This window comes from Spermophilus citellus (assembly GCF_964194105.1).
Source record: "Spermophilus citellus genome assembly, chromosome: 13".
Lineage (NCBI taxonomy): Eukaryota > Metazoa > Chordata > Mammalia > Rodentia > Sciuridae > Spermophilus > Spermophilus citellus.
The window spans coordinates 69,271,154-69,296,827 of record NC_138193.1 but is presented as its reverse complement, the minus strand read 5'-3'; positions in this window follow the sequence as shown (position 1 = coordinate 69,296,827).

Genomic DNA, 25,674 nt, shown 5'->3' with positions numbered 1-25,674 from the left:
TATAGAGATACTCTGACAACAGTTTATACAATGTTTTATTGAGCATTCTGTCACATGGTAGGTGCTCCCTAAGCTTTTCTCAATAAATGAGGCTGGCATACAAGTTAGTATGTATAGTAAAATTCACATGAAAAAGAGAGGTCAGATGTTACAGGCCAATGAATACCCAGTGGCCAGCATTTGGTGTTAAAAGGAGGTTAAGAGAACTCTGGAACTTTAAGCCAACCAACTAGGAAAACAGTGATGTTTTCATGGTACAAAAGGATAGCAATTCTGAAACTGATTGATGCTTTGAACCTTTGAATCTAAACTCTAGTTGTGTCTGTTTGTGTGTTAAAATGTAATGATTACTCTTTCTTCAAGGGGTCAATGCAAGTTTCTCATAATTGTATCATGCTTTCTGTATCATTTCCAGTCCTCATTCCACCATCAGTATCTATTCGATTGATTTATACTAGCATACTTTTAAAATGAAATGTTACATCTTCAATTTTTCTGATTTGTTTTAATGTATGCAATAAATTATTATAAGCTTAGTGACTTAAAATGCACACAGTAATTCAGAGTTCTTGTAGATAAGATATCTGGGTACAGCTTAGCTCAGTTTTCTGCTTAGAGTTTCTATATTTCCCTTCTTACATGGATGTTGGCAACATTCAATTTCTTATCCTTTTCGGTTTCACGGCATCTTGTGCTTTCAGAGCCGACAAGGGGAGTCTCTAAGCAAGACTGAGAATTTATGTAATGTAACATAAACACAAGGAGTCTCAACTTTGCCATATTCTATAGTTAAAAATAAGGTTCAGATCCTGCCACATTCAAGGGGGGAAGGAATTCATAGGCATACAAATACCAGAAGGCAGAGATCATGGGACTAATTTAAAACACGTCTTCAATAGTATTGAAAGAATTGGTTCTTGGTGAATATTTTATTGGAATTTTTACTTTTTTATATCTCCTCTGAAATGAATATATTAACTTTGGTTAATTAGCATTTAATATTATTATCAACTTTCCACTATTCTAATACTGGCATATCACCATGAAATGTTTAATGTTGGTGTTCTAACTCTGATATTAGTTCCAAGGGTGCTAAAAACAAAGAAAACAATAGCAAACTAGTAACCTAGATCTGAGCAAATAAAAAGCAAGGAAGCAAGCAACAAACAAAACAGAATACTAAACTCTTAATTATATGAACCTAATGTAACTGTTTGTATTTCACTTGCTTAGACTGGCTCAGTATGTCACACTGTTCTAGCACACATGAGTTTAGGGGTATCTTTCTCCATCAAATCTAGAACTACAATTTCTAAATGTAACAGGATTCAGAAATCTATGTCATCAAGGCTTACAGATGCAATCCCCCAATTTCAAACTTATCCACAGATTTTGTTTTTTCTTAAAAAAAACAGAAAATGCAAAAACATCTCTCAGATAACTATCTGCCTGTTATATATCTAATTAAAACATGAGTTTATCGGAGTTGCAAGAGGATATATTGTGGGTGAGAATTATTTGAGAAAGTAACAAATTCTATTCTTGACATTTTTCTTTGATAAAGTGATTTATGTCTTTAGTTTTCATAAAGATTCTCATAGTAGTAAAATTCAAAATTTCTTGTATTTTGATTTATTTAGACAGTAATATGAGCAAAATCAAATTGTTAAAAATTTGTAGAAATGACTTTGGTTAGGATTTTTCTCTTGTCTGTTTGTTTAAGAGAAAGATTTATGAATCGTCAATTATCAAGTTAAAATGCTGCATACTGATCCACAGTTTAGGCATGCAACTTTTGCCTTTTATGTCAATTAAATAAAATTTACATATCCAAAATATTTTTGTTTGATCTGCAAAACAGTTTGTCAAATCTTACTTGAAATCTTTGAAAGTTGACTGAGGCTGTATTGATGAAACCCACGGTGTACTCAAAGAATATAAGCCTGAACAGACCAACCCTGGACAAATTCACTTAATTTAGGAATAGTATACCAATAAGTGAGTTACTTGATGGATGGATTTATAGTATGATATGAATAATACATAGTTCTCTAAATAGTCAACTTTTGTGTGTCTATATGGATGTAAATACAGATAGATAGACCAGAATTTTATTTATTAGCAAACACTGTTGTTTGGATAATATTTCCAATTTATCTTTTCTGAGGAATTGGTGAAACTCATCTGAGATATTTCCAGGGGAATTTTTCCTTCTAGTATTATCTCTTTTTGTAGTTCTGTGATACCATGGCAATAAAGTTCCTGAGTTTGAGCCTGAGAGAAGCTGGGTTGAGTGAGCCATTATAGGTCACATCCAGTCTCTTTCTGCAGTTTTTTAAACTATATTTCTATGGTTTTTATCTATTATCTGGGTAAACTTTCTGTTGGCAGGTGTGAATTGCTAGAGGTCAAGGAATTTTCTTTCTTCCATAAGTATGTTTAGGAAAAAAAATAATGAGTAATTTCTCTGTGCTAATCAGAAAAACATCCCAGTTTACAGATCCTGCTCTGTCTTTGTTTTGGAGAAAGGAATATACTCTTGATTAAGTGCTTTAAAAATGATGTGCTGCAATATTTATGGAAAATTAAATCTATATTCTTTTTATGTTCCACTATTAAATTACCAAGTTTTTGCTATTTACCTGATTCATTCCAATGTCTGAAAAAAAAATGATGCCCACAAAGACTGATAAAATTTCAAACTAAAGGGCTAAATTATAGCAATAAAATGCTAAGAAATGAGGTGGTGTGAAGATGAGATCTGAGATCTTGAGTATCTACAGAAGAATGAATTTATTCTTTACACTTGGTTCTTGAACCTACCCATAAGTCTCCATTTCTTCTCTGTACAGGGTGCCTTTCTTTTATCCTAACTTTGATCCCCGCTTCCTTCCCTAATAATCAGATAATGAATAGCTCCTTGGATCCAGACTTTATTTCACCTTTTATATCCCATTCAGGAATGTCACCTTAAAAGATGGTATTATGAAGGATGGAAGAAGATTACAGAGGGCCCCCAGGTAGCAACCCTACTTCCCTCCAAAGCCTAGAAGGGAAAAGTGAAAGAATGACCCGAAAGCTGGGTCGTTCTCAATATTAGACCATTTGAGAATTAGAGAGACTAGGACATTTGCTACCAGAGCAGAAAATAAGGACAGAATTTCTTGACTCCAAACCCTACCAGGGTAGAGGGAAGAGAGAGAGAGTAACAGAGAGAGAAAGAGGAAGGAGAAAATTCCAAGCTTACTTTCTTAACAATAGCTGGAAAGAAAAGCAGACCAGTAACAGCAAAGAAATAAAGGACATCAAACAGTTTAACCCAAATTGTAGACTAAAAGTTGTGCCAGGTAGGGCAGCCATTTTTTAGAGTCAACCGCTAGCCATCCTCCCTAGAAGAAGTTAAATCAACACAGCTTCTGTCTACCTTCAGATGGTAACAAATAAAACCAGAATGAATACCTCTAAAATGGGTTGTCCCAGTAATCTATCTAGAAGGAACTTGTAGAGGGATCTACAAGATCTACAAGATCTGCTATCTGAAAGTTACTGGAACCCACCTGAATGGTATGGAGAAGACCTGAGAGCTAATCATTCCTGGAGAGTGCTAACACCAACCCAGCATTCCACACGCCGCCACAGAAGCTTAGGCAAAAGATGGGTTAACTACATTCTATCTCAATGTGAGCTATACCAGACAGGGTACAGGCTTCTGTGCCATAGAATCCCAGAGAAAGCCTATACCTACAGGTTTCACTATTGCAAACACAAATACTTAGCATTGTTCCAAAAACAGTTTCATCAGAGGAGAGTAGGTGCTTATGATTTACAACTGTGGGTCATAGCAGGTAAGATGCAGGCAGGCCAACCTACTCATTTTTAGCCACTGGGAAGGTACCCCAGTGATCTATATCAGGAAGGATAGGGGCACTGCACCACAAACCACATCTGAAATCACAGGTCCCACTGTTGCAGATGGCCACTAAGCTGTGTTCCACTTTAAAGAAAGCTCTATAGAGGAGGGGAGTGGGTATCCACAGCATCCCACAGAAGTAAATAAAACAACCTTGAGCCCTGCACCTTATGCTCCCTTGCTAAAAAAACAAACAAAACAAAACAAAACAAAACAAACAAACATACAAACAAACAAAAACAGCAGATTCAGCACAGTACCATCCAAGCCTACAGTATTAGGCCCAGGGCTGACAAACAAAAACTGACTGATAAGAAATCCATATTAGCCAAGGAAGTAGCAAGTCCAAGAATTGCCATTCAACTCAATTCTCACTCAGATATATGGACCCAGAAAGGGCAATTCCTGATGAAAACCTCAAGCAGCCAGCAGAGAACCTTGAACATACACACTGAAACCCCACAAAGGGCTTACAGAGAAGTACTCTACAGACACCAGCCACCACCCTGTGTGCCCAGACACAAGCCCATTAACCTGTGATCTGTGCAATCTCAGAGAGGGCAGCAACCCTGCACACTCCTATCCATGGGCCTCCCAGTGCTACATAAAAGAGCCTGTAAGACCTCTACATAATACTGCTATACCCTGCACATTCCAAAAATTCACAGGGTAGCACACACAAGATTTGACAGTCCTGGATACATAGAGATTTTCTTCAAAAGGGCATACAAGACTACATCTCCTAACAGCAGGCTGCTAAGTCACAACCAACCTCCTCTGACACAACTGAAAACTATTATATACCTAGACCCACCAATGATCAGAGGGGGGCTCCTAGAATTGTGTTAGAAGTGAGCTGGTGAGATCACTACCTCCACACCCAGGGAAACATACAGGTAAAGTGGAAGAGTAGTGGGAATCTTCAATAGGCCCCCAACTGATGAAATTCAAACAAGGAAGACTCAATAAGAAATTTCTCCATCAAGCATGGATAATTTATATAGTTCTATCAATTTTGATCTCACATATTACTTTTCATTTTGAATTCATAGATGTTCCCCTTTTATTCATTATTGTGCCCTCAATCTATTTGACTGTATTTCTTGTAATGTATTAAGGCATTAACTAGAATCATTCTCTTTACTTTGTTTTCCAAGCTGAGGATTATATGTGCTCCTCTTAGTCCATCTTTTTCCTCTTGCATTATATTATACTGCCTCAAATTGACCCCCATATTTTTCTTATTTATACCTTAATTTATATTATTCTTTTCTTTCTCTTTACCTTTCCCAATTTTCTCTTCTACTTTTAAGCCCCTACATAATGTAATAGTAATTTTACTCTCTTTAATAAGTAATTTCTTAGGCTATTTCAGAATATTATTATAATTTTATACCTGAATTAGAAGAACTTTGGACATTATCTTTTTTATTTTTATTTTTTATTGGGTTTTTTAGATACACATAGCTGTAGAATCAATTTTGATATAATTTTACAAGTATAAATATATCTTATTCTAATTAGGGTCCCATTCCATTCTTGTGGATGTACACACTGGTGAGACTGAATGTGGTGTATTCATATATGTACACAGGAAAGTTACGTCAGATTCATTTCATCTCTGTCTTTCATTTTCCTATCTCCAGTATCTTCCTTTCCCGTCATTCTCTTTTGTATAATCTACTGAACTCCTATTTTTCCCCTTACCCCACTTATTGTTGGTTAGCTTCCACATATCAATTAAAACATTTAACCTTTGTTTTTTGGGAATTGGCTTATTTTACTTAGTATGATAGTATCCAGATCTATTCATTTACAGGCAAATGTCAAAGTCATTCTGCCTGATGGCTGAGTAATACTCTATTGTGTATATATACCACATTTTATTTATTTATTAATCTGTTAAACGGCACCTAAGTTGGCTCAATAGCTTAGCTGTTGTGAATTGTACTGCTATAAACATTGATGTGGCTCCATCATTGTAGTATGCTGATTTTAAATCCTTTAGATATATACTAAGGAGTGGAATAGCTGAGTCAAATGGTATTTTCATACTTAGTTTTTTGAAAAACCTCTATACTGCTTGGGGAGACAATTTCAACAAGATTTTCCCCTTAAAGTTTATTAGTATGATGATTTGTTCTGAAGTGATTGTAATTAATAGGCTTTAGTGTCTTCTCTCAAAGTAGTGGTGATACCACTTTGAAAAGCAGAGGATATATGTTGAGTGGGAGTACCAGTACCTGAATTTTGTCCAGCCCAAAACACTTAAGAAAGAGAAGATTACAAAATAGTCCCTTGCATAAAAGTACAAGCAATAATTCTTCCAGAAAATGGGTAGACATATAAACAATATGAAAAAAGCAAGGGAAAAAAACCACCCAAACAGCAAACAACACTGATTCCATTGAAAACACAGGGGAGAAAATATCAGTAGAAGAATTTATAAAGTTTATAGTTAAAATGTTAAGCTATCTAAAAGAAAATGTAAGAAATGAACTTAGAAAAGACAAGAAATGAATGGTCATTTCAATAAAGAGATAAGGATTATTGAAAAAAGAACCAACAGAAATTGTGAAATGAAAGATTCACTAAATCTAATTAAAAATTCAGTTGAAAGCAGAACCAATAGATTAGACTATTTTGAAGACATTCTCAGGCTCTGAAGACAAAGTAACCTTAACATTAACAATAAAGAAAAGACCATGACCAGAATATTCAAGAAATCTGGGATAACATTTAAAGACCAAATATAAGAATCACTGACATAGATAAATGCACCAAAATACAAACCAAAGGGGTGTAGGCTTTCAATAATACACTATTGGAAAATTTTTCCAATCCTTAGGAATAAGATGGAAATCCATACATGAAACGAAATTAGAACCCTAAATAGGTGAGATCAAAAAAGATCTTCTTCTCAAGACATATTAAATCAAAATGCCTAACAAATAGAATAAGGATAGAATTTTTAAAGCTGCAAGAGAAAAATGACAGATCACATTTACAGGTCAGCCAATTAGGATTTCCACTAATTTCTTAGCTGAGACCCTAAAAGCAAGGAGGTCTTGGAGTAATATATAACATGTTCTAAAAGAAAACAGTTTTCAACCAAGATTACTATATCGAGAAAAACTATCTTTGAGAACTGAAGATGAAATACAATACTTCCATAAGAAAAAAACTAAAAGAATTCATAATCACTGAGCCTGCACTACAAAACATATTCAAAGAAATATTCAAGAAAAAGAAATTAAAAAAGAATAAGCATAGAGATGAATGGTCAATTAAGGGAGAATCAAGTCAGAATTAAGCATGAAAAATAAGACAAAATGGCAGGAAATAAAAAAAAAAAAAAACTTCTCTCTAAAATAACATTAAATGTAAATGGTGTAAACTTTCCAATTAGAAGACATATTGGCAGAATGGATTGAAAAATAATACTCAACCATATGTTGTTTACAAGCAACTCACCTTCTAGGCCAATACATCCACAGGATAAAAACTGAAAGGTTGAAAAAATGTTATACCATGAAAGTGGAGACCAAAAGGAAAAAGGGGTAGTTATTCTTATATAAGACAAAATAGACTTCAAGCCAAATTTAATAAGAAGAGAAAAAGAAAGAGGGAAACAGCCAACAAGATACAATGATTGCAAATATTTTTGCCCCAAATGTCAATGCACTTATGTACATAAAACAAACACTTCTCAACATAAAAAATCAAATAGATTGCAATACAATAATACTGGGTGATTTCAATATACCATTCTTACCATTAGATAGGTCATCCAGATCTAAACTTAGTAAAGGATCTTCAAAACTAAAAAATACTATTAATTGAAAGGACCTAATAGAAACCTATAGAATATTTCATCCATTGATAATTGAATTCACTTGGTTCTTAGTGACACTTGGAACTTTCTCTAACACTGATCATATTTAACAACACAAAGCAAGTAAAGGAATACAGAGAGAGAGAGAGAGAGAGAGAGAGAGAGAGAGAGAGAGAGAGAGAATTCTTTGCATCCTGTCAGATTACAATGGAATGAAATTAGAAATCATCAGCAAGATAACTAGACACATATAACCTACCTAAGTTGAACCATGGCGAGATATAGAAAACTTAGATCAATATCAAGCAATGAGATTGAAACAGCTATTGAAAGTCTTTAATCAAAGGACAGCCTAGGACCAGATGGATTCTCAGCTAAATTCTACGAGAAAGAGAGAGAACTCTACTAAATTCATTCTATGAAGGCAGTATCACCTTGATACCAAAATTAAAGACATATTATGGAAAGAAAACTTCAGACAAATATCCCTGATGAACATAGATGCAATAATCCTTAATAGAATACTAGCAAACCACATTCAAAAACACATTTAGAAGATGGTAGAGCCAGGTATAGTGGCATATGTCTGTAATTCCCAGCAATTTAGGCAGGAGGATAGCAAGTTCAAAGCCAATCTCAGTAACATAGCAAGGCCATAAGCAAATGAGTGAGACCCTGTCTCAAAATAAAAAGTAAAACTGGCTGGGGATGTTGCTCAGTGATTGAATGCCCCTGGGTTCAATAGCCACTACCAAAAAAAAAAAAAAAATGATAGTTCACCATATGGATTTGGTTTCATTATTAGGATGTGATATTGATTCAATATTCACAAATGAATAAATGTAATTTATTAGATAAATAAAATAAATAGGGTTAGGAACAAGAATCCCATATCTCAATAGATCAAGAAAGAACATTTAACAAAATCCAATACCCATTCAAGTTAAAAACAATGGAAAAATGAAGGATAGAAAGAATTTACCTCAACATTATAAAAGCTCTATATGACAAACGCAAGAACAAATCATACAGAACAGAGAAAAATGAAAAGCATTTCTTCTAAAATCAAGAGCAAGACAAGTCTGTTCACTTTCACCATTTCTATTAAATAGTTCTTAAAAACCTACCCAAAGCAGAGAAGAAAAGGAAATTAAAAGGATATGAATAGGAAAAGAAGTCAAATCATCACTATTTGTTGATGACATGATCCTATACCCAGGAGTCCAAAAAAAAAAACTTCACCAGAAGACTTCTAAATTTAATAAACAAATTCAGCAAAGTAGTAGGATACAAGATCAATGTACATAAATCAATTGCCTTCTTATACACTAATAATGAATCTGCTGAGAAAGAAATGCAAGAAATAAATCTAAAAAATAAGCCCTCAAACAAAACAATGTACTTGGGAATAAATCTAACCAAAGAGGTAAAAGACCTCTACAATGAAAACTACAGAACACTGAAGAAAGAAATTCAAGAAGACCCAGATGATGGAAAGACCTCCACATTCTTGGATAGGCAGAATCAATATTGTCCAAATGTTTATACTACCAAAAGTGTTATACAGATACAATGCAATCCTGACCAAATTACCAATGACAACAGAATAAAAAAAAAAGTCCTAAAATTTAGACATAAAGACCAATGGAACTGAAGAGTCAGAAATAGTCTGGTATACTCATCCAATATTCAACAAAGGTGTCAATATGTTGAGAAAAGATAGACTTTTTCAAGAGGTGCTGGGAAAACTGGATATCCACATGTAGAAGAATGAAACTAGATCCCTATCTTTCACCCTGCAAAAAAATCAACTCAAAATGAACGAAATACCTAGGAATTAGACCAGAAACACTGAAAATGCTAGAAGAAAAGCATAAGCTCAATACTCCAACATATTGGCACAGACACTGACTTCCTGAACAAGATTTCTAAACCTCAGTAAATAAAATCAAGGATCAGAAAGTGGAATACTATCAAATTAAAAATTTCTATACAGCAAAGGAAACAGCTAAATGTGAAAAGAAAGCCTGCAAAATTGGAAATTTTTTCCAGCTGCTCCTCTGAAAGGGAATTCATATTTAGAATATATAAAGAACTCAAGAAACAACATTAAGAAATAAAATAACTCAATAAATGGGCAACAAAACAGACAGTTCTCAAAAAAAAAGTACAATTAACCAAAAAAAAAAGAAAAAGAAAGAAAAAAAAAATTCATCTCTCTAGCCATCAGGAACATGTAAATCCAAACTACACTGAAAATTCATCTCACTCCAATAGGAATGCTAATTACTAAGAATATAAAAAATAATAAATGCTGGCAAAGGGAGAAAGGTATACTCATACATTGTTGGTGGAACTACAAATCCATACAACCTCTCTGGAAAGTGTAGTATAAAGATTCCTCAAAGTTTAGTAATGAAACCATCATATGACCCGGTTAATCCAAAACTCAGCATTTATCCAAAAGAACTAACATCAGCAAACTATTAATACATCAGGCACTACAGGCACATCAGTGTTTATAGCAGTGCAACCCACAACAGTCAAGTTATGGAATCAGCCCAGGTACCAATCAACATATGAATGGATAAAGAAAATAAGATAGGGCTGGGGATGTGGCTCAAGTGGTAGCACGCTTGCCTGGCATGCATGCAGCCCGGGTTCGATCCTTGGCACCCCATACAAAGATGTTGTGTCCGACGAAAACTAAAAAATAAATATTAAATTTCTCTCTCTCTCTCTCTTTAAAAAAAAGAAAATAAGATATATATACACAATGAAGTTTTGCTCAGGCATAAAGAAAAATCAAATTATGGCATTTGCTGTAAATGGATGAAACTGGAGAACATCAAACTAAATGAAAGTCAAGGCTCAAATGTTTTCTCTCAGATATGAAAACTAGATCAAAATAAGGGAAAAAAAAAGGAATGGGGAGAATCCCACGAAAATAGGAGGGAGATAATAGAACAGAGGAAGGTGTTTGAGGGGAATAGACGGTGGACACAGAGAGGAAGGATGGAATGAATTTGAAATATTTATATGTACATATATAAATATACCACAATTAATTGCAGTTTTATGTATATTTATAAAGCACTAAATTTAAAAAATCTACAAATAAATACTGGGAATACCAGTAGAGTAGAAGGGGAATGGTGGGAGGGAGGAAGTAAGGGAAAGAAGGAATACTGGAGACTGAAGTTGGAGCAAATTATGTTCCATAAATATATCATTGTGTCAAAATGAACCCCAATATTACATGCATAATATCATTCACTAACTATAATGAACCCATGAAACCATGAAAAAAAAAAAGAATTAAAGGAAGATAATGTAAAAAATAATTCCTTAAAGGACATATGCTAATAGAGATATCTTTCAAGGGTTGTTTAATGGAATGTTTTAGTTTTAAAATTAATATGTATTATTTTAATTTAAATACTATATTTTGTAACAAAGAGAACATGTTGCCTCCACAGTGAGTCAAATGGGGCAATAACAAATTAGCCACCACTGATCTATAGAATATTATCTTCATAAATAGTAAATTACAAAAGCAGCTCAATGCCTTCATTTTCCTCTAATAGTTGCTTAGCCTCATATGCACTTAAAATCCTGAAGGAAGAAATTTGAGCTCTATAATAATGAAGAGAGATAAATAATATTAATGGGATATAGATAAAAGTTCTTGCAAATATTCCCTGCATGTATTTCCAAATTTTCAAACTGTAAAATTATTGTACTCTCTATAGAACTTCCATTGGATGGTTTTAATTATATAGAATGGACCCTTAGGTTAAATGTGAAACTGTGGAAATACCACAGCATAATTAGTTATTAACATTAATTGAACTTTCCCTCTGTGAGGGGAAAGAAATTGAAAGTCAGATGCAGGTTTCCTTGCAAACTAATCATCTAATGGGGAGACAGAATTCATGAAAAAGTGCACCCAGTTCTGACTTTCCCTGCCTAGACATCAAAAGGGCTAATGTTATTAGCTTAACACTATACATAACACTTTAAAATGTATAATGTGTTCTCAGGTATCGAATCTCTTCAAACCTCTTAGGACACTGTGAAAACTGCAGGGTGTAGTGAAAAAAATAGTTTTTTTGGTTTCAGATAAAGCTGGATGAGTTCTGCACTTTTGTGGCTCAGTTTTCTCATTTTTATAGTGAGGTTAACAACATACTTTTTAGAGCTATTGTGAGAATTAAAGGAAATGAATGAGATGCGTTTTGTAGAGTGATGATAGTAGATTCTCAATAAATATGCTTCTCCCTTATTATCCTTATTTTGCAGATGAGAAATTGAACCTCTTTCCTGGTACTAGGTTCGAGGTCTCCTGAACATGATTAGGGATCTCATCAATTATACCACATGGCTGGGGCTCTCAGAAATGTTCAGTCATCTGAAGACTCACCCCAAAGAACATCTTACCACCAAGTTTATGCTAAGAATTTATGAGATTTTATTTTAGGTGTTCTCTAGAGAATTTTCGTCACTATGCTCCATTTGGTTGGACAAAAGTTATGACTTTAGATAGAAGAAAAAATACATATATTGTTGTCCATCTACAGATAAGTTTTTTGGCACTGGAAAAATGTTCTATCTTTTCAGAGAAATATTACGAGTTCCACAAATTTCATGATACTCTGCACATCTTATATATAGTTAATAAGTTTTGTTGTCCTTTATCTGCCATGTATCAAATAGAGTTAATAGAGAATAGCAATTACTGGGTAAAAATATTATATCAGGAATAAGCAGACCTTAAAGTGGTCAAAACAGGAAAAAATTATAATATGTGGGCATGTCTATCTGCCAAGTCTATGGATGTGTCCAGATTTTTCTAAGAAGTACACCAACATGATGAAAGGAATAGAGCTGAGAGTGTTTGGAAGAGGCATGGGCATGTCTGGGAACATCCCCAAATTTTATTTCTTTCTTATTTCTTTGGAGGACCCAAAGCATTGCACTGATGAATGTATGTTTATTAATCTTAAAGGGAGCTTCCACAAATCTAATGCTTGCTTTATATAACCTCATTACCTGTCCCGAAGATATTTGTGTGGACATGGTGACTGTTTTTTTTTTTTTTTTTGGTGCTGCTGGGAATTGAACCCAGGGCCTTGTGTATGCGTGACAAGCACTCTACCAACTGAGCTATATCCCCAGCCCCTTTATTAACTGTTTTTACCAGATAAGTTTGGTACAGGTAGGTTGAATGACTTTAGGATGAGGAGACTGGAGTCTCCAGGATTTAGGAAAATAGTGACACATTTTGAAATTATAGAAAAATGATTAATTTTATGTCTGATTGATACAGGAGTTAGAAAGAAAAAGAATATTCTTCTAGAAGTGAATTTATTTTTCTACATATAGTTGGAAAGAAGACCGTATATCTTTTAGACACTTACAAGATTTTTTTTTCCAAAATGTAAATACAAAAATATTGACCTAGAGTGTTCTACCAGATTTATGTAAACTGAAGTCACACAGCTATTAAAGAATAAACAAATGTTTATCTTCATTATGGTTTGGATCCTGGAATGTCTCCCAAAGACTCATGTGTTGGAGGCTTAGAGTTCAATTTATCAATATTCAGATGTATTTGGGAAATGATTGAATCATGAAAGCTCTAACCATGTTAGTGGATTAATCCATTCATAAATTCACAGTTTGAATGGATTATTTGTAGTGGTGAAAAACTGTAGGAGTGAGATCTAGTTAAAGGGAATGGGTCTTTGGGTGTGTCTTCTGGGAGTCTCTATCTTGTCCCTGGCCTCTTCCTTTCTCTACCCCAGGCTGCTATGAGGTGAGCAGCTCTGTTCTACACACCTTCTCCACCATGATGCTGTCTGCCTCACTACAGGCTAACAACAATGGAGCCAGTCAATCATTCTGAAAACTCTGAGAGTGTAAGCCAAAATCAAATTTTCCTTTAAACAGATTTTTTTTCAGGTATTTGGTTACAGTGACAGAAATGTGACTAATACAATACTGAATAGTGAAAATTATTTACATGTTTTTAAACTTGTATTCATTCTTAAGCCCTGAAAATCAAAGTTCTGGTTTCATAGCAAATTTGTTTTCTGGAACAGCCAGTTCTGAAGTACCCCTGGGTATGCATATGTATAGTCAATTGTACATTTATCCTACTGATCACTACTTTGAAGGAAGCCATAGTATTTTTAAAGCTTGAATGCTCTGTTGGAATTATTTGAGATTCTGAATATTTAATAGTAATACAAGATTCCCAAATGCTGCAAAAGTTGGAAAGCAGGGATGCTTTTTAGATATCTGTTGAGCTTATGAAAACAACTATACTATTCTGCAGACATGCTTAAACAGTAAAGAATATTAGGGCCAGCTTATGTCAATTCCTGGCATTACAAATGATAAAAATAAGAGTCAAAAAAGTGAAGGTGAAGGTTCAAAGTTATGCAGCTAGTTAATAAAATAAGTCATAACCACATCTCTTGTTTCTTTTTCACCATTGATGAATTTCCTTAAAAAAATATAATTATGTGAGGATTGCAATGTTGAGAGATATTGATAGCTCAATGTCAAGTCTTTGATCTGGTATAGATTAACAATGAATTTAATACACATTTACAAGAACATCAAATTATTTTAGGTCTTTTCATTTTAATTACTTGCAGAAAACTTATTTTATTTTCCTTTTCATATATGAAGATGATTCTACAACTTTTTCTTTATGTCTCTTAAAAATTCTAGACATAGATTGTTTCTCCCTGTCATCATGCCATAGAGAACTTGATTTTCAACCAACCAGAAGCTAAAGTGGTATGATTCCAACCCCTGAGTGCCCCTGCATGACCTCCTCAATAGAATCATATAGGGGTTGAATCAAGTTATAGTCCACACATATGTAATACTCTAATCCACCTATATGATCAAACACGTTGTCATTGCTTCATATGTTAGCTAACAATACAACAAAACAATGAGTGGTTAAGTTATTTCAAGAGACATGTAGTAAAATTTTAGCAAACTAAAGAAAACTTAAATGAAAAGACAAATCACTCTGAAAAGAGAACTTAAATGTAAAGACAAAAACCTTCACTCTATTTTTTAACATATGCCTACTTGCAATTCTTTGGTTGGAACATTTACCTTCTGCATTTTTGCTGAATATTACTAGGATGTAAAAATAAAGAAATCAGCTTGAGATTGAACTGTAAAGAAAAGAATGCAGAATAGAAACATGAATTAATGTAAAAGACTTGCTTTAGAATTCATTTCTTAACTATTCATGTCCGAGTTTTTTTGTAATAAGTTCTATTTGCTATTATGCAAATTAGTGCTTCCATTTGATAATTTAGTTTTGTAATTGTAATATGATTTTTCCTCTTTGAGTCTTAGTTTTCCCATCTATAGAGATGATGACAATACATACTTCACTGGAGTTTTGGGCAAAAAACAAATAGAAACAAAACCTATATACTTGACAAGATTTTTCATTTTCTACACTGGGTGTATATTTATTACTGCATTCTATTGAGGATGGACTTTTATTATGTGACATCTGGTTTAATTTATAAGTCTCTAATTTTGTAGCAACCCACTTGTCATCAATCAGCATACACTTACTGCTTCCTTAAAGGGTCAGTCAATTTTTTCAGGCCAATAAAACTCCTTGGCTCTCCTTCTTCCATCCCCTGTTGCTTGTTGATTATGACTCTGAGCACTGTTCATATTTACATCTCCCAGGAAGTGCCCAGCCCAATAAGTGGCATTCACTCAATGAAAATCTTACTACTTCCAAACCAGGAAAGGTAGACTTCTCTAGCTATGATTTTACAGCACACTGTGAAGAGCCCACGCAAAACTCTATTCCAAAGAAAATGGTGGAAAGATCAACCTAGTCAACTCTGCAACTGTAAAATTTCACTATTTTTCCAAAGATGAAGACAGGCAGGAAACATCACTGAGCAGGCATGGAATGGGCTAGTTCTTGCCAAATTTTCTCCCCAGACTCTTGAAAGTGTGACTTGGAACCCAAATCTCAATTCTCCCTATGCATTAGTCAAGTTTTTTTTCCAATTGAATAGGATTTTATTTTCTGTACGAATAAACTTTCATTTCCTGCTAATATTGTTTTATGCTGAGGAAGTTTTTAAATGATCTTAAATTGGATTTGTCAAGACTTAATTTTCATCTCTGGGTACCTGTGCACTCAAACCCACTAAGTATAATGACAATAGTTACCATATACTTGCTGCCTTTCGGGATCTTTGAGATAATCTTTGTGAAGTATTTTGAGTCTGTTAAAAGACACTCCAAATACAAAATGTTATGTTCTCTTCCTAAAATCTCAGTGTACATCTGAAAAGTTAATATTTATTTTGTGTAGCCTCTAGGAGATGGTATCATGTCTGGCAGAACAATTTTCAGTACCATGTTATCAACTCCACATGATCTTTTATTGAAAAAAAGGGAAAACATCTAAATTCATTGGAATATTGACTCCTTATCCTCAGTAAAGTGCAAACGTCTAAGATACTCTCTCTGAAAGCATAATGGGAAAACAGGCCCACACTCTTAGAATATAATGTCATTCCAAAAGTAGACATTCTCCTGGCAATCACGTTCCCCTCTTAGAACTCTGATGTCCTTCTGCTCATCATTGATATGGAGGTAATAACAATTCTTCCTCTTTGGACCAGAAGGGAAAGATTTCCATGTGCACTGCTATCCTAAGACAGATTAAAAAGGAAATACAGGCAATGCTACCATCACCCTTCCTGTTGTCTCAACTATGATATGCACATTTTATGGTTTATGGTATCTATGATTCCCAGTTTTCTAATAGCATGCCTCTCAATGTTTCCCTCCCTCAATTCTTTCCTCCAGAAAGAAGTCTAATCTTCAAAAAAACTTCTGAGTATGCCTCCTCGTGACTCAAAAGCATCACTGATATCTCTGTCTTCATATAAATTTCAAACATATAACTCTGACATTCCAAATTCTCTATGATATGACTATATGCTCTTTCCCCAGACATCCCTCATTTTTCCCTGTAATAACAGGTATTCTACATAACTAATTTTATTCAATGCCATTTAATTTGTTTAGTTTTCCACTTTCTAGACTTTTGCTATTTCCTAGCCCCTGCTTTTCCTTTTTCCCATACTCTCTTTGCCCAAACTCTATCTTCTGTAACCACCTCTGGGTGGAAGTGACCTTCATATCTTTGGAAGTTCAGTCTTACTCTTAGAATAACTGCTGCTGTTGATAATGTTTTTAAATATGTCCTATATTTCTCATTGTACTGAACACTTTAGAGGGCAGAGTTTGCAGATCAACCATCCTTAACACTATCATAGGCACACATCCCTAGTCTATACTTAATTTTGTTTACTTACTTAAAGACACCTAGTACCATTTACCATGCCACTATGGTTGCTGTTAAAAATTTCTCTGGGGGGCTTGGAAGATGGCGGCGAAGGGAGTGCAGCACCCCAGTGCGCCGCGCCACTGTGCGGGAGAAAGACGAGGTGAAACGGCTGAAGGCTACCTTGGTGGGAATCTCCAGTGAAATTGAGGTGCTCCTGAATCTAGAGGACAGATTTCCAGTGCGTGGGATTCGGCTGCAGGGGCTTGGTTGCGGGCGAGTTCTCCGCATGGAGGGTAGCAGTACTTGGTCGGCGGACCGCCCCGTGGATGGAGTCTGGGACGCGCCCTAGTTAATTAGCGGCGAGGTACCAGAGCGGGATTACAGCGAAGCGGATTCTGGAGGCTCCTGCCAGTGGCGCACTGGCCGCGCTGAGTGCTGAGTTCCAGCTTTGAGACAGAGGAGAGAACCAGTCCAGTTCGATTCCCGACACCGGTCGGAACACGGAGGAGGACAGCAGCCGCCATCTTGGAGAGCTGATGCAATCATCCCTGTTTTCTACTGATCTCGGGAGATCCTTCAGGGACTCCGGGCGGAGGCCAGTTACAAGTGGATTGTGCGCTGAAGGGCGGCGTGGCTCTGACTCCTGGAACAGTTTTGGCCCGGGGCTAGGGAGCCCGCGGGGACTACGTCTTTGACCCTGCCCCTGGCGGAGCATACACTGAGCTGGGAGAGGTTGGAGCGGCCAGGCTCGGGCTCCCGGGGCTGCTTGGGCCTGAGGCTGGGGTGCCTCTGTGGAGCCTGCTAGTAGCAGAGTGTGGCAGGGATCGGAGAGGCTGGGTTCTGGCTCCCGTGGCTGCTTGGGCCGCGGAACCTGCTGGGACCGCGAGCTGAGGCCAGCCACAAGGGAAACTTGCGACAAGGTGCAGCGGGACTCTGACTCCCGGAACAGTTTTGGCCCGGAGCTGGGGAGCCCGCGGGAACTGCGTCTTAGACTCTGCTCCCAGCGGAGCTTGCACCGAGCAGGGAGAGTCTGGTGCGGCCAGGCTTGGGCACCGAGCAGGGAGAGTCTGGTGCGGCCAGGCTTGGGCTCCCGGGGCTGCATTGGCCTGGGGTTGGGGAACCCACAGCGGTTGCTCTGAGGAGCCTGCTCCTAGAAGAACGTGGCGGGGATCGGAGAGACCGGCTCCTGGCTCCCGAAGCTGCTCTGGCTCAGGGTTGGGGATCCTACAGGGACTGCTTCTTGGTCCGGGTCCTGCTGGGTGCTGCGGGGGCCTGGGGGGAAGAGTGGAGCTGCCGCCTGTGCCCAGAGCAGGCTAAGGGGCCCGCCGGTGTGGTATCGCGACACCCCAACTGCAGCTGGGGCCGAGGAGAGTAGCCGCCCACGCCTGGAACAGGACCAGCGACCCGACGGCAGGGTAGCCAAGTCACCCCACTTGGAGTGGAGGCCATGAAGAGCCGCCGTCTGATCCTGCAAGGTAGGCAGACCTGCGTCCCACTGGCAGGACAGGCTCGGCAGCCTGCCAGTGTGGTGGACAAGTAGCATCGAGGCAGTCACGTCACACTGGTTGGAGTGGGGGTTGAACAGAGCCGCCGCCAGCGTCCGGAAGGGGCCCAGAGACCCGTTGGAGAGGCAGTTAGGTACCCCCACTGGGAGTGGGGGTTGAGCAGAACTGCCGCCCAGGCCCGCAAGGTGGGCAGATCTGAGACCCAACGCTGGAACAGGCTTGGAGGCCGACCAGCGTGGTAGACACGTCACACCAATTGGAGTAGGGGTGGAGAAGAGCTGCCGCTCACATCCGGATCAGGACCAACGATCCGAGGACGTGGTAGGAACGTCACCACAATTGGAGTGGGGGCAGAGTAGAGCAGCCACCCGGGGCCGCAAGGTGGGCAGACCTACGACCAACCAGCATGGTAGATAGATCACCCTAATTAGAGGAGGAGCACAGCCACTACCTGCCCTACAAGAGAGATATCCCCAACTATACAAGAGCAATATAAATAAACAGGGGGAAAAATTTCAAAAACACAACAGTTTCACCAAGCAGAAAGAAACTCAAGCAATATGAAAAGACAAGGAAAGAAAGGACCACAAGCAATGCAGGTCAACTCAACTCTAGAAGAGGTAATAGCTGCAACAGATGGAATGTCAGATAAAGAGTTCAGGATATACATGCTTCAGATGATCTGGAGTCTCAAGGAAGACATGAGACAGCAAAATCAGACAATGAAAGATCACATTGACAAGGAACTACAGAAACAAATCCAGGAAGTAAAAGATCAATTTCACAGGGAGTTAGAAGTAATAAAAAACAAACAAATAGAAATCCTAGAAATGCAGGAAGCAATAAACCAACTTAAAACCTCAATTGACAATACTACCAGCAGAATAGATCACTTAGAAGATAGAACATCAGACAATGAAGACAAAGTATTTCAACTTGAAAAGAACATAGACAGCTCAGCAAGACTGCTAAGAAACCATGAACAGAACATTCAAGAATTATGGGATAACATTAAAAGACCAAACTTAAGAGTCATTGGGATACAGGAGGGCACAGAGCTCCAAACCAAAGGAATAAACAATCTATTCAATGAAATAATACGAGAAAACTTCCCAGACTTGAAGAATGAAACAGAATCCCATATCCTAGAAGCCTACGGGACGCCGAAAGTGCAAAATCATAAGAGATCCACACCTAGACACATTATAATGAAGATGCCCAACATACAGAATAAGGAGAGAATTTTAAAAGCTACAAGAGAAAGAAAGCAGATTACATTTAGGGGCAAACCAATCAGGATAACAGCTGATCTCTCAACACAGACTCTGAAAGCTAGAAGATCCTGGAATAACATATTTCAAACACTGAAAGAAAATGGGTTCCAACCAAGAATCGTGTATCCGGCGAAATTAAGCTTCAGGATGGAAGATGAAATTAAAACCTTTCACGATAAACAAAAGTTAAAAGAATTCGCAGCTAGAAAACCATCTCTTCAAAAAATCCTTGGCAAAACATTACAGGAAGAGGAAACTGAAAATAACATTGAAAACCATCAGTGGGAGGTAGGACAGTAAAGGGGGGAAAGTAATCAAAGAGGAAAACTAATCAGGTTTAGTAACATAAATAAACAAATATGACTGGAGGAACAAACCAAATCTCAATAATAACCCTAAATGTTAATGGCTTAAACTCACCAATTAAGAGACACAGGCTAGTCGAATGGATCACAAAACAAGATCCAACAATATGTTGCCTACAGGAGACACATTTGATAGGAAAAGATATACATAGACTGAAGGTGAAAGGCTGGGAAAAATCATTCCACTTATATGGACTGCGGAAACAAGCAGGAGTGTCCATACTCATATCAAACAAAATAGATTTCAAGCCAAAGTTAATCAAAAAGGATAAAGAGGGACACTGCATACTGCTCAAGGGAACCATACACCAACAAGACATAACAATCATAAATATATATGCCCCAAACAATGGTGCAGCTACATTCATCAAGCAAACTCTTCTCAAGTACAAAAGTCTAATAGACCACCATACAATAATCATGGGAGACTTCAACACACCTCTCTCACCACTGGACAGATCTTCCAAACAAAAGTTAAATAAGGAAACTATAGAACTCAACAACACAATTAACAACCTAGACTTAATTGACATATATAGAATATACCACCCAACATCAAGTAGTTACACTTTTTTCTCAGCAGCACATGGATCCTTCACAAAAATAGATCATATATTATGTCACAGGGCAACTCTTAGACAATATAAAGGAGTAGAAATAATACCATGCATCTTATCTGATCATAAAGGAATGAAACTGAAAATCAACGATAAAAGAAGGAAGGAAAAATCATGCATCACTTGGAGAATGAACAATAGGTTACTGAATGATCAATGGGTTATAGAAGACATTAAGGAGGAAATTAAAAACTTCTTAGAGTTAAATGTAATCACAGACACAATATATCGGAATCTATGGGACACACTGAAAGCAGTTTTAAGAGGAAAATTCATTGCTTGGAGTGCATTCCTTAAAAAAAGAAAAAACCAACAAATAAACTATCTCATATATCATCTCAAAAATCCTAGAAAAAGAAGAGCAAAACAACAGCAAAAGAAGTAGAAGGCAAGAAATAATTAAAATCAGAGCTGAAATTAATGAAATCGAAACAAAAGAAACAATTGAAAAAATTGACAAAACCAAAAGTTGGTTCTTTGAAAAAATAAATAAAATCGACAGACCCTTAGCCATGCTAACGAAGAGAAGAAGAGAGAGAACCCAAATTACTAGCATACAGGATGAAAAAGGCAATATCACAACAGACACTTCAGAAATACAGAAGATAATCAGAAATTACTTTGAATCCTTATACTCCAATACAATAGAAGATAGTGAAGGCATCGATAAATTTCTTAAGTCATATGATCTGCCCAGATTGAGTCAGGAAGATATAGACAGCCTAAACAGACCAATAGCAATAGAGGAAATAGAAGAAACCATCAAAAGACTACCAACTAAGAAAAGCCCAGGACCAGACGGGTATACAGCAGAGTTTTACATAACCTTTAAAGAGGAACTAACACCAATACTTTTCAAGCTATTTCAGGAAATAGAAAAAGAGGGAGAACTTCCAAAGACATTCTACGAGGCCAACATCACCCTGATGCCTAAACCAGACAGAGACACTTCAAAGAAAGAAAACTACAGACCAATATCTCTAATGAACCTAGATGCAAAAATCCTCAATAAAATTCTGGCGAATCGGATTCAAAATCGTATAAAAAAATTATACACCATGATCAAGTAGGATTCATCCCTGGGATGCAAGGCTGGTTCAATATACGGAAATCAATAAATGTTATTCACCACATCAATAGACTTAAAAATAAGAACCATATGATCATCTCGATAGATGCAGAAAAAGCATTCGACAAAGTACAGCATCCCTTTATGTTCAAAACTCTAGAAAAATTAGGGATAACAGGATCATACCTCAACACTGTAAAAGCAATCTATGATAAGCCACAGGCCAGCATCATTCTGAATGGAGAAAAATTGAAGGCATTCCCTCTAAGATCTGGTACAAGACAGGGATGCCCTCTCTCACCACTTCTGTTCAACATAGTCCTCGAAACACTGGCCAGAGCAATTAGACAGACAAAAGAAATTAAAGGCATAAAAATAGGAAAAGAAGAACTTAAATTATCGCTATTTGCAGACGATATGTTTCTATACCTAACAGACCCAAAAGGGTCTACAAAGCAACTATTAGAGTTAATAAATGAATTCAGCAAAGTGGCAGGATATAAAATCAACACGCATAAATCAAATGCATTCCTGTATATCAGCGACAAATCCTCTGAAAAGGAAATGAGGACAACTACTCCATTCACAATATCCCCCCAAAAAATAAAATACCTGGGAATCAACCTAACAAAAGAGGTGAAAGACCTATACAATGAAAACTACAGAACCCTAATGAGAGACATAGAAGAAGACCTCAGAAGATGGAAAAATATACCCTGTTCATGGATAGGCAGAACTAACATCATCAAAATGGTGATATTACCAAAAGTTCTCTATAAGTTCAATGCTATCCCAATCAAAATCCCAACAGCATTTCTTGTAGAAATAGATAAAACAATCAGGAAATTCATATGGAATAATAAAAGACCCAGAATAGCAAAAACAATGCTAAGCAGGAAGTGTGAATCAGGCGGTATAGCGATACCAGACTTCAAACTATACTACAGAGCAATAGTAACAAAAACAGCCTGGTACTGCTACCAAAACAGGCGAGTGGACCAATGGTACAGAATAGAAGACACAGTAACCAATCCACAAAACTACAATTATCTTATATTTGATAAAGGGGCTAAAAGCATGCAATGGAGGAAGGATAGCATCTTCAACAAATGGTGCTGGGAAAACTGGAAATCCATTTGCATCAAAAATGAAACTGAATCCCTTTCTCTCGCCATGCACAAAAGTTAACTCAAAATGGATCAAGAGCTCGATATTAAATCAGAGACACGGCGACTGATAGAAGAAAAAGTCGGCTATGATCTACATACTGTGGGGTCGGGCTCCAAATTCCTCAATAGGACACCCATAGCGCAAGAGTTAACTACCAGAATCAACAAATGGGACTTACTCAAACTAAAAAGTTTTCTCTCAACAAAAGAAACAATAATAGAGATAAACAGGGAGCCTACATCCTGGGAACAAATCTTTACCCCACACACTTCAGATAGAGCCCTAATATCCAGAGTATACAAAGAACTCAAAAAATTAGACAATAAGATAACAAATAACCCAATCAACAAATGGGCCAAGGACCTGAACAGACACTTCTCAGAGGAGGACATACAATCAATTAATAAGTACATGAAAACATGCTCAACATCGCTAGCAGTCAGAGAAATGCAAATCAAAACCACCCTAAGATACCATCTCACTCCAGTAAGATTGGCAGCCATTAAGAAGTCCAACAACAACAAGTGCTGGCGAGGATGCAGGGAAATGGGTACACTTGTTCATTGTTGGTGGGACTGCAAATTGGTGCAGCCAATTTGGAAAGCAGTATGGAGATTTCTTGGAAAGCTGGGAATGGAACCACCATTTGACCCAGCTATTCCCCTTCTTGGTCTATTCCCTAAAGACCTAACAAGAGCATGCTACAGGGACACTGCTACATCGATGTTCATAGCAGCACAATTCACGATAGCAAGATTGTGGAACCAACCTAGAAGTCCTTCAATAGATGAATGGATTTAAAAAAATGTGGCATTTATACACAATGGAGTATTACTCTGCAATAAGAAATGACAAAATCATAGAATTTGGAGGGAAATGGATGGCATTAGAGCAGATTATGCTAAGCGAAGCTAGCCAATCCTTAAAAAACAAATGCCAAATGTCTTCTTTGATATAAGGGGAGTAACCAAGGACAGGGTAGAGACGAAGAGCTTGAGAAGAAGATTAACATTAAACAGGGATGATAGGCGGGAGGGAAAGGGAGAGAGAAGGGAAATTGCATGGAATTGGAAGGTGAGCCTCAGGTTTATACACAATTACATATAAGAGGAAAGGAGGAGTAGGATAAAAATTATATAAGTGGAAGAAACGATTTATAGTAGAGGGGGTGGAGAGAGAGAAGGGGAGGGGAGGGGAGGGAAAGGGAGGGGGGATAGTGGAGAATGGGATAGACAGCAGAATACATCAGTCACTAGAAAGGCAATTTGTAAATCAATGGAAATGTAACTGATGTGACAGCAATCTGTATACGGGGTAAAAATGGGAGTTCATAACCCACTTGAATCAATCTGTGAAATATGGTATATTAAGAACTATGTAATGTTTTGAACAACCAACAATAAAATAAAAAAAAAATTTCTCTGCAGAAATTTCAAATGTTTGTGTCAGTCATCTTTCTGTTATTGTAACAAATACCTGAAGTAAATGAACATATGAAGAGAAAAGGTATACTTTGCCTAATAGTTTTTAGTCCATGACTGACAGGCCCTGTTGCTTTTGAGGCTGTGGTAAAGCGAAGAGCATGGTAGAACAAAACAGCTCGCCTCATGGCCAGGATGCAAAAGAGAGAGGAAGAAGTAGTAGTTGGGGTCTCACTGTCTGCATCAAGAGCACACACTCATAGGACTGGAAAACTTTCCACTAGGCTCTAAAAATCTCCAAAGCCTCCCAATAGTGCCATGCTGGGTCATTTCACAAAGCTAAACTGTGGAACCAACCTAGATTCCCTTCAATACATGAATAAATAAAGAAACTGTAGTATGTACACACAACAGAATATTACTCAACCTTAAAGAAGAATGAAATTATGGCATTTGCAGGTAAATGGATGGAGTTGGAGAAAAATCATGTTAAGTGAAGCAAGTCAGTCTCAAAAAAACAAAGGCCAAATATTTTCTCTGATAAGTGGATGCTGATCCATAATAAGGGGAGGGCAAGGGAAGAATGGAAAGACTTGGATTAGGTGGGGGGCAGTCAGGGAAGGGGTTGTGGGGTGGAAAGGTGGTGGAATGAGACAGATATTATTAGCCTTTGTACGGGTATGATTACACAAATTGTGGGACTCTACATATGTACAACTAGAGAACTGAAAAGTTATGCTCCATTTGTGTAAAAAATATAAATAAAAAAGAAAGTGACATAGTAGTGACCAATTCTTGAACATATGAGTCTTTGGGGATACTTACTCAGACCACAGCAATTCTCTTTTATTAACTTAATAAATTCTCACAATACATTCAGTATTAAGATAATTACCTTTATTATTAGTTTTTAAAGGAAGTAAACCACGATCTAGAGAAAACTGAAGTGATTCAAAATGTCTGGGATGAATTTTTAATGGGTTTCTCTCACTTTAGGAACTTGTTCAACTATGACTTAGGCAAAGGTTTTAATAATGAAACAAATAAACACAACACTGAAATTGTTTGTGCAAAGCTGGTCGAGTTTATGGGACTAGAGCCCCAATAACTCCTCAGATAATCAGAATATGAAAAACAGCCAGAA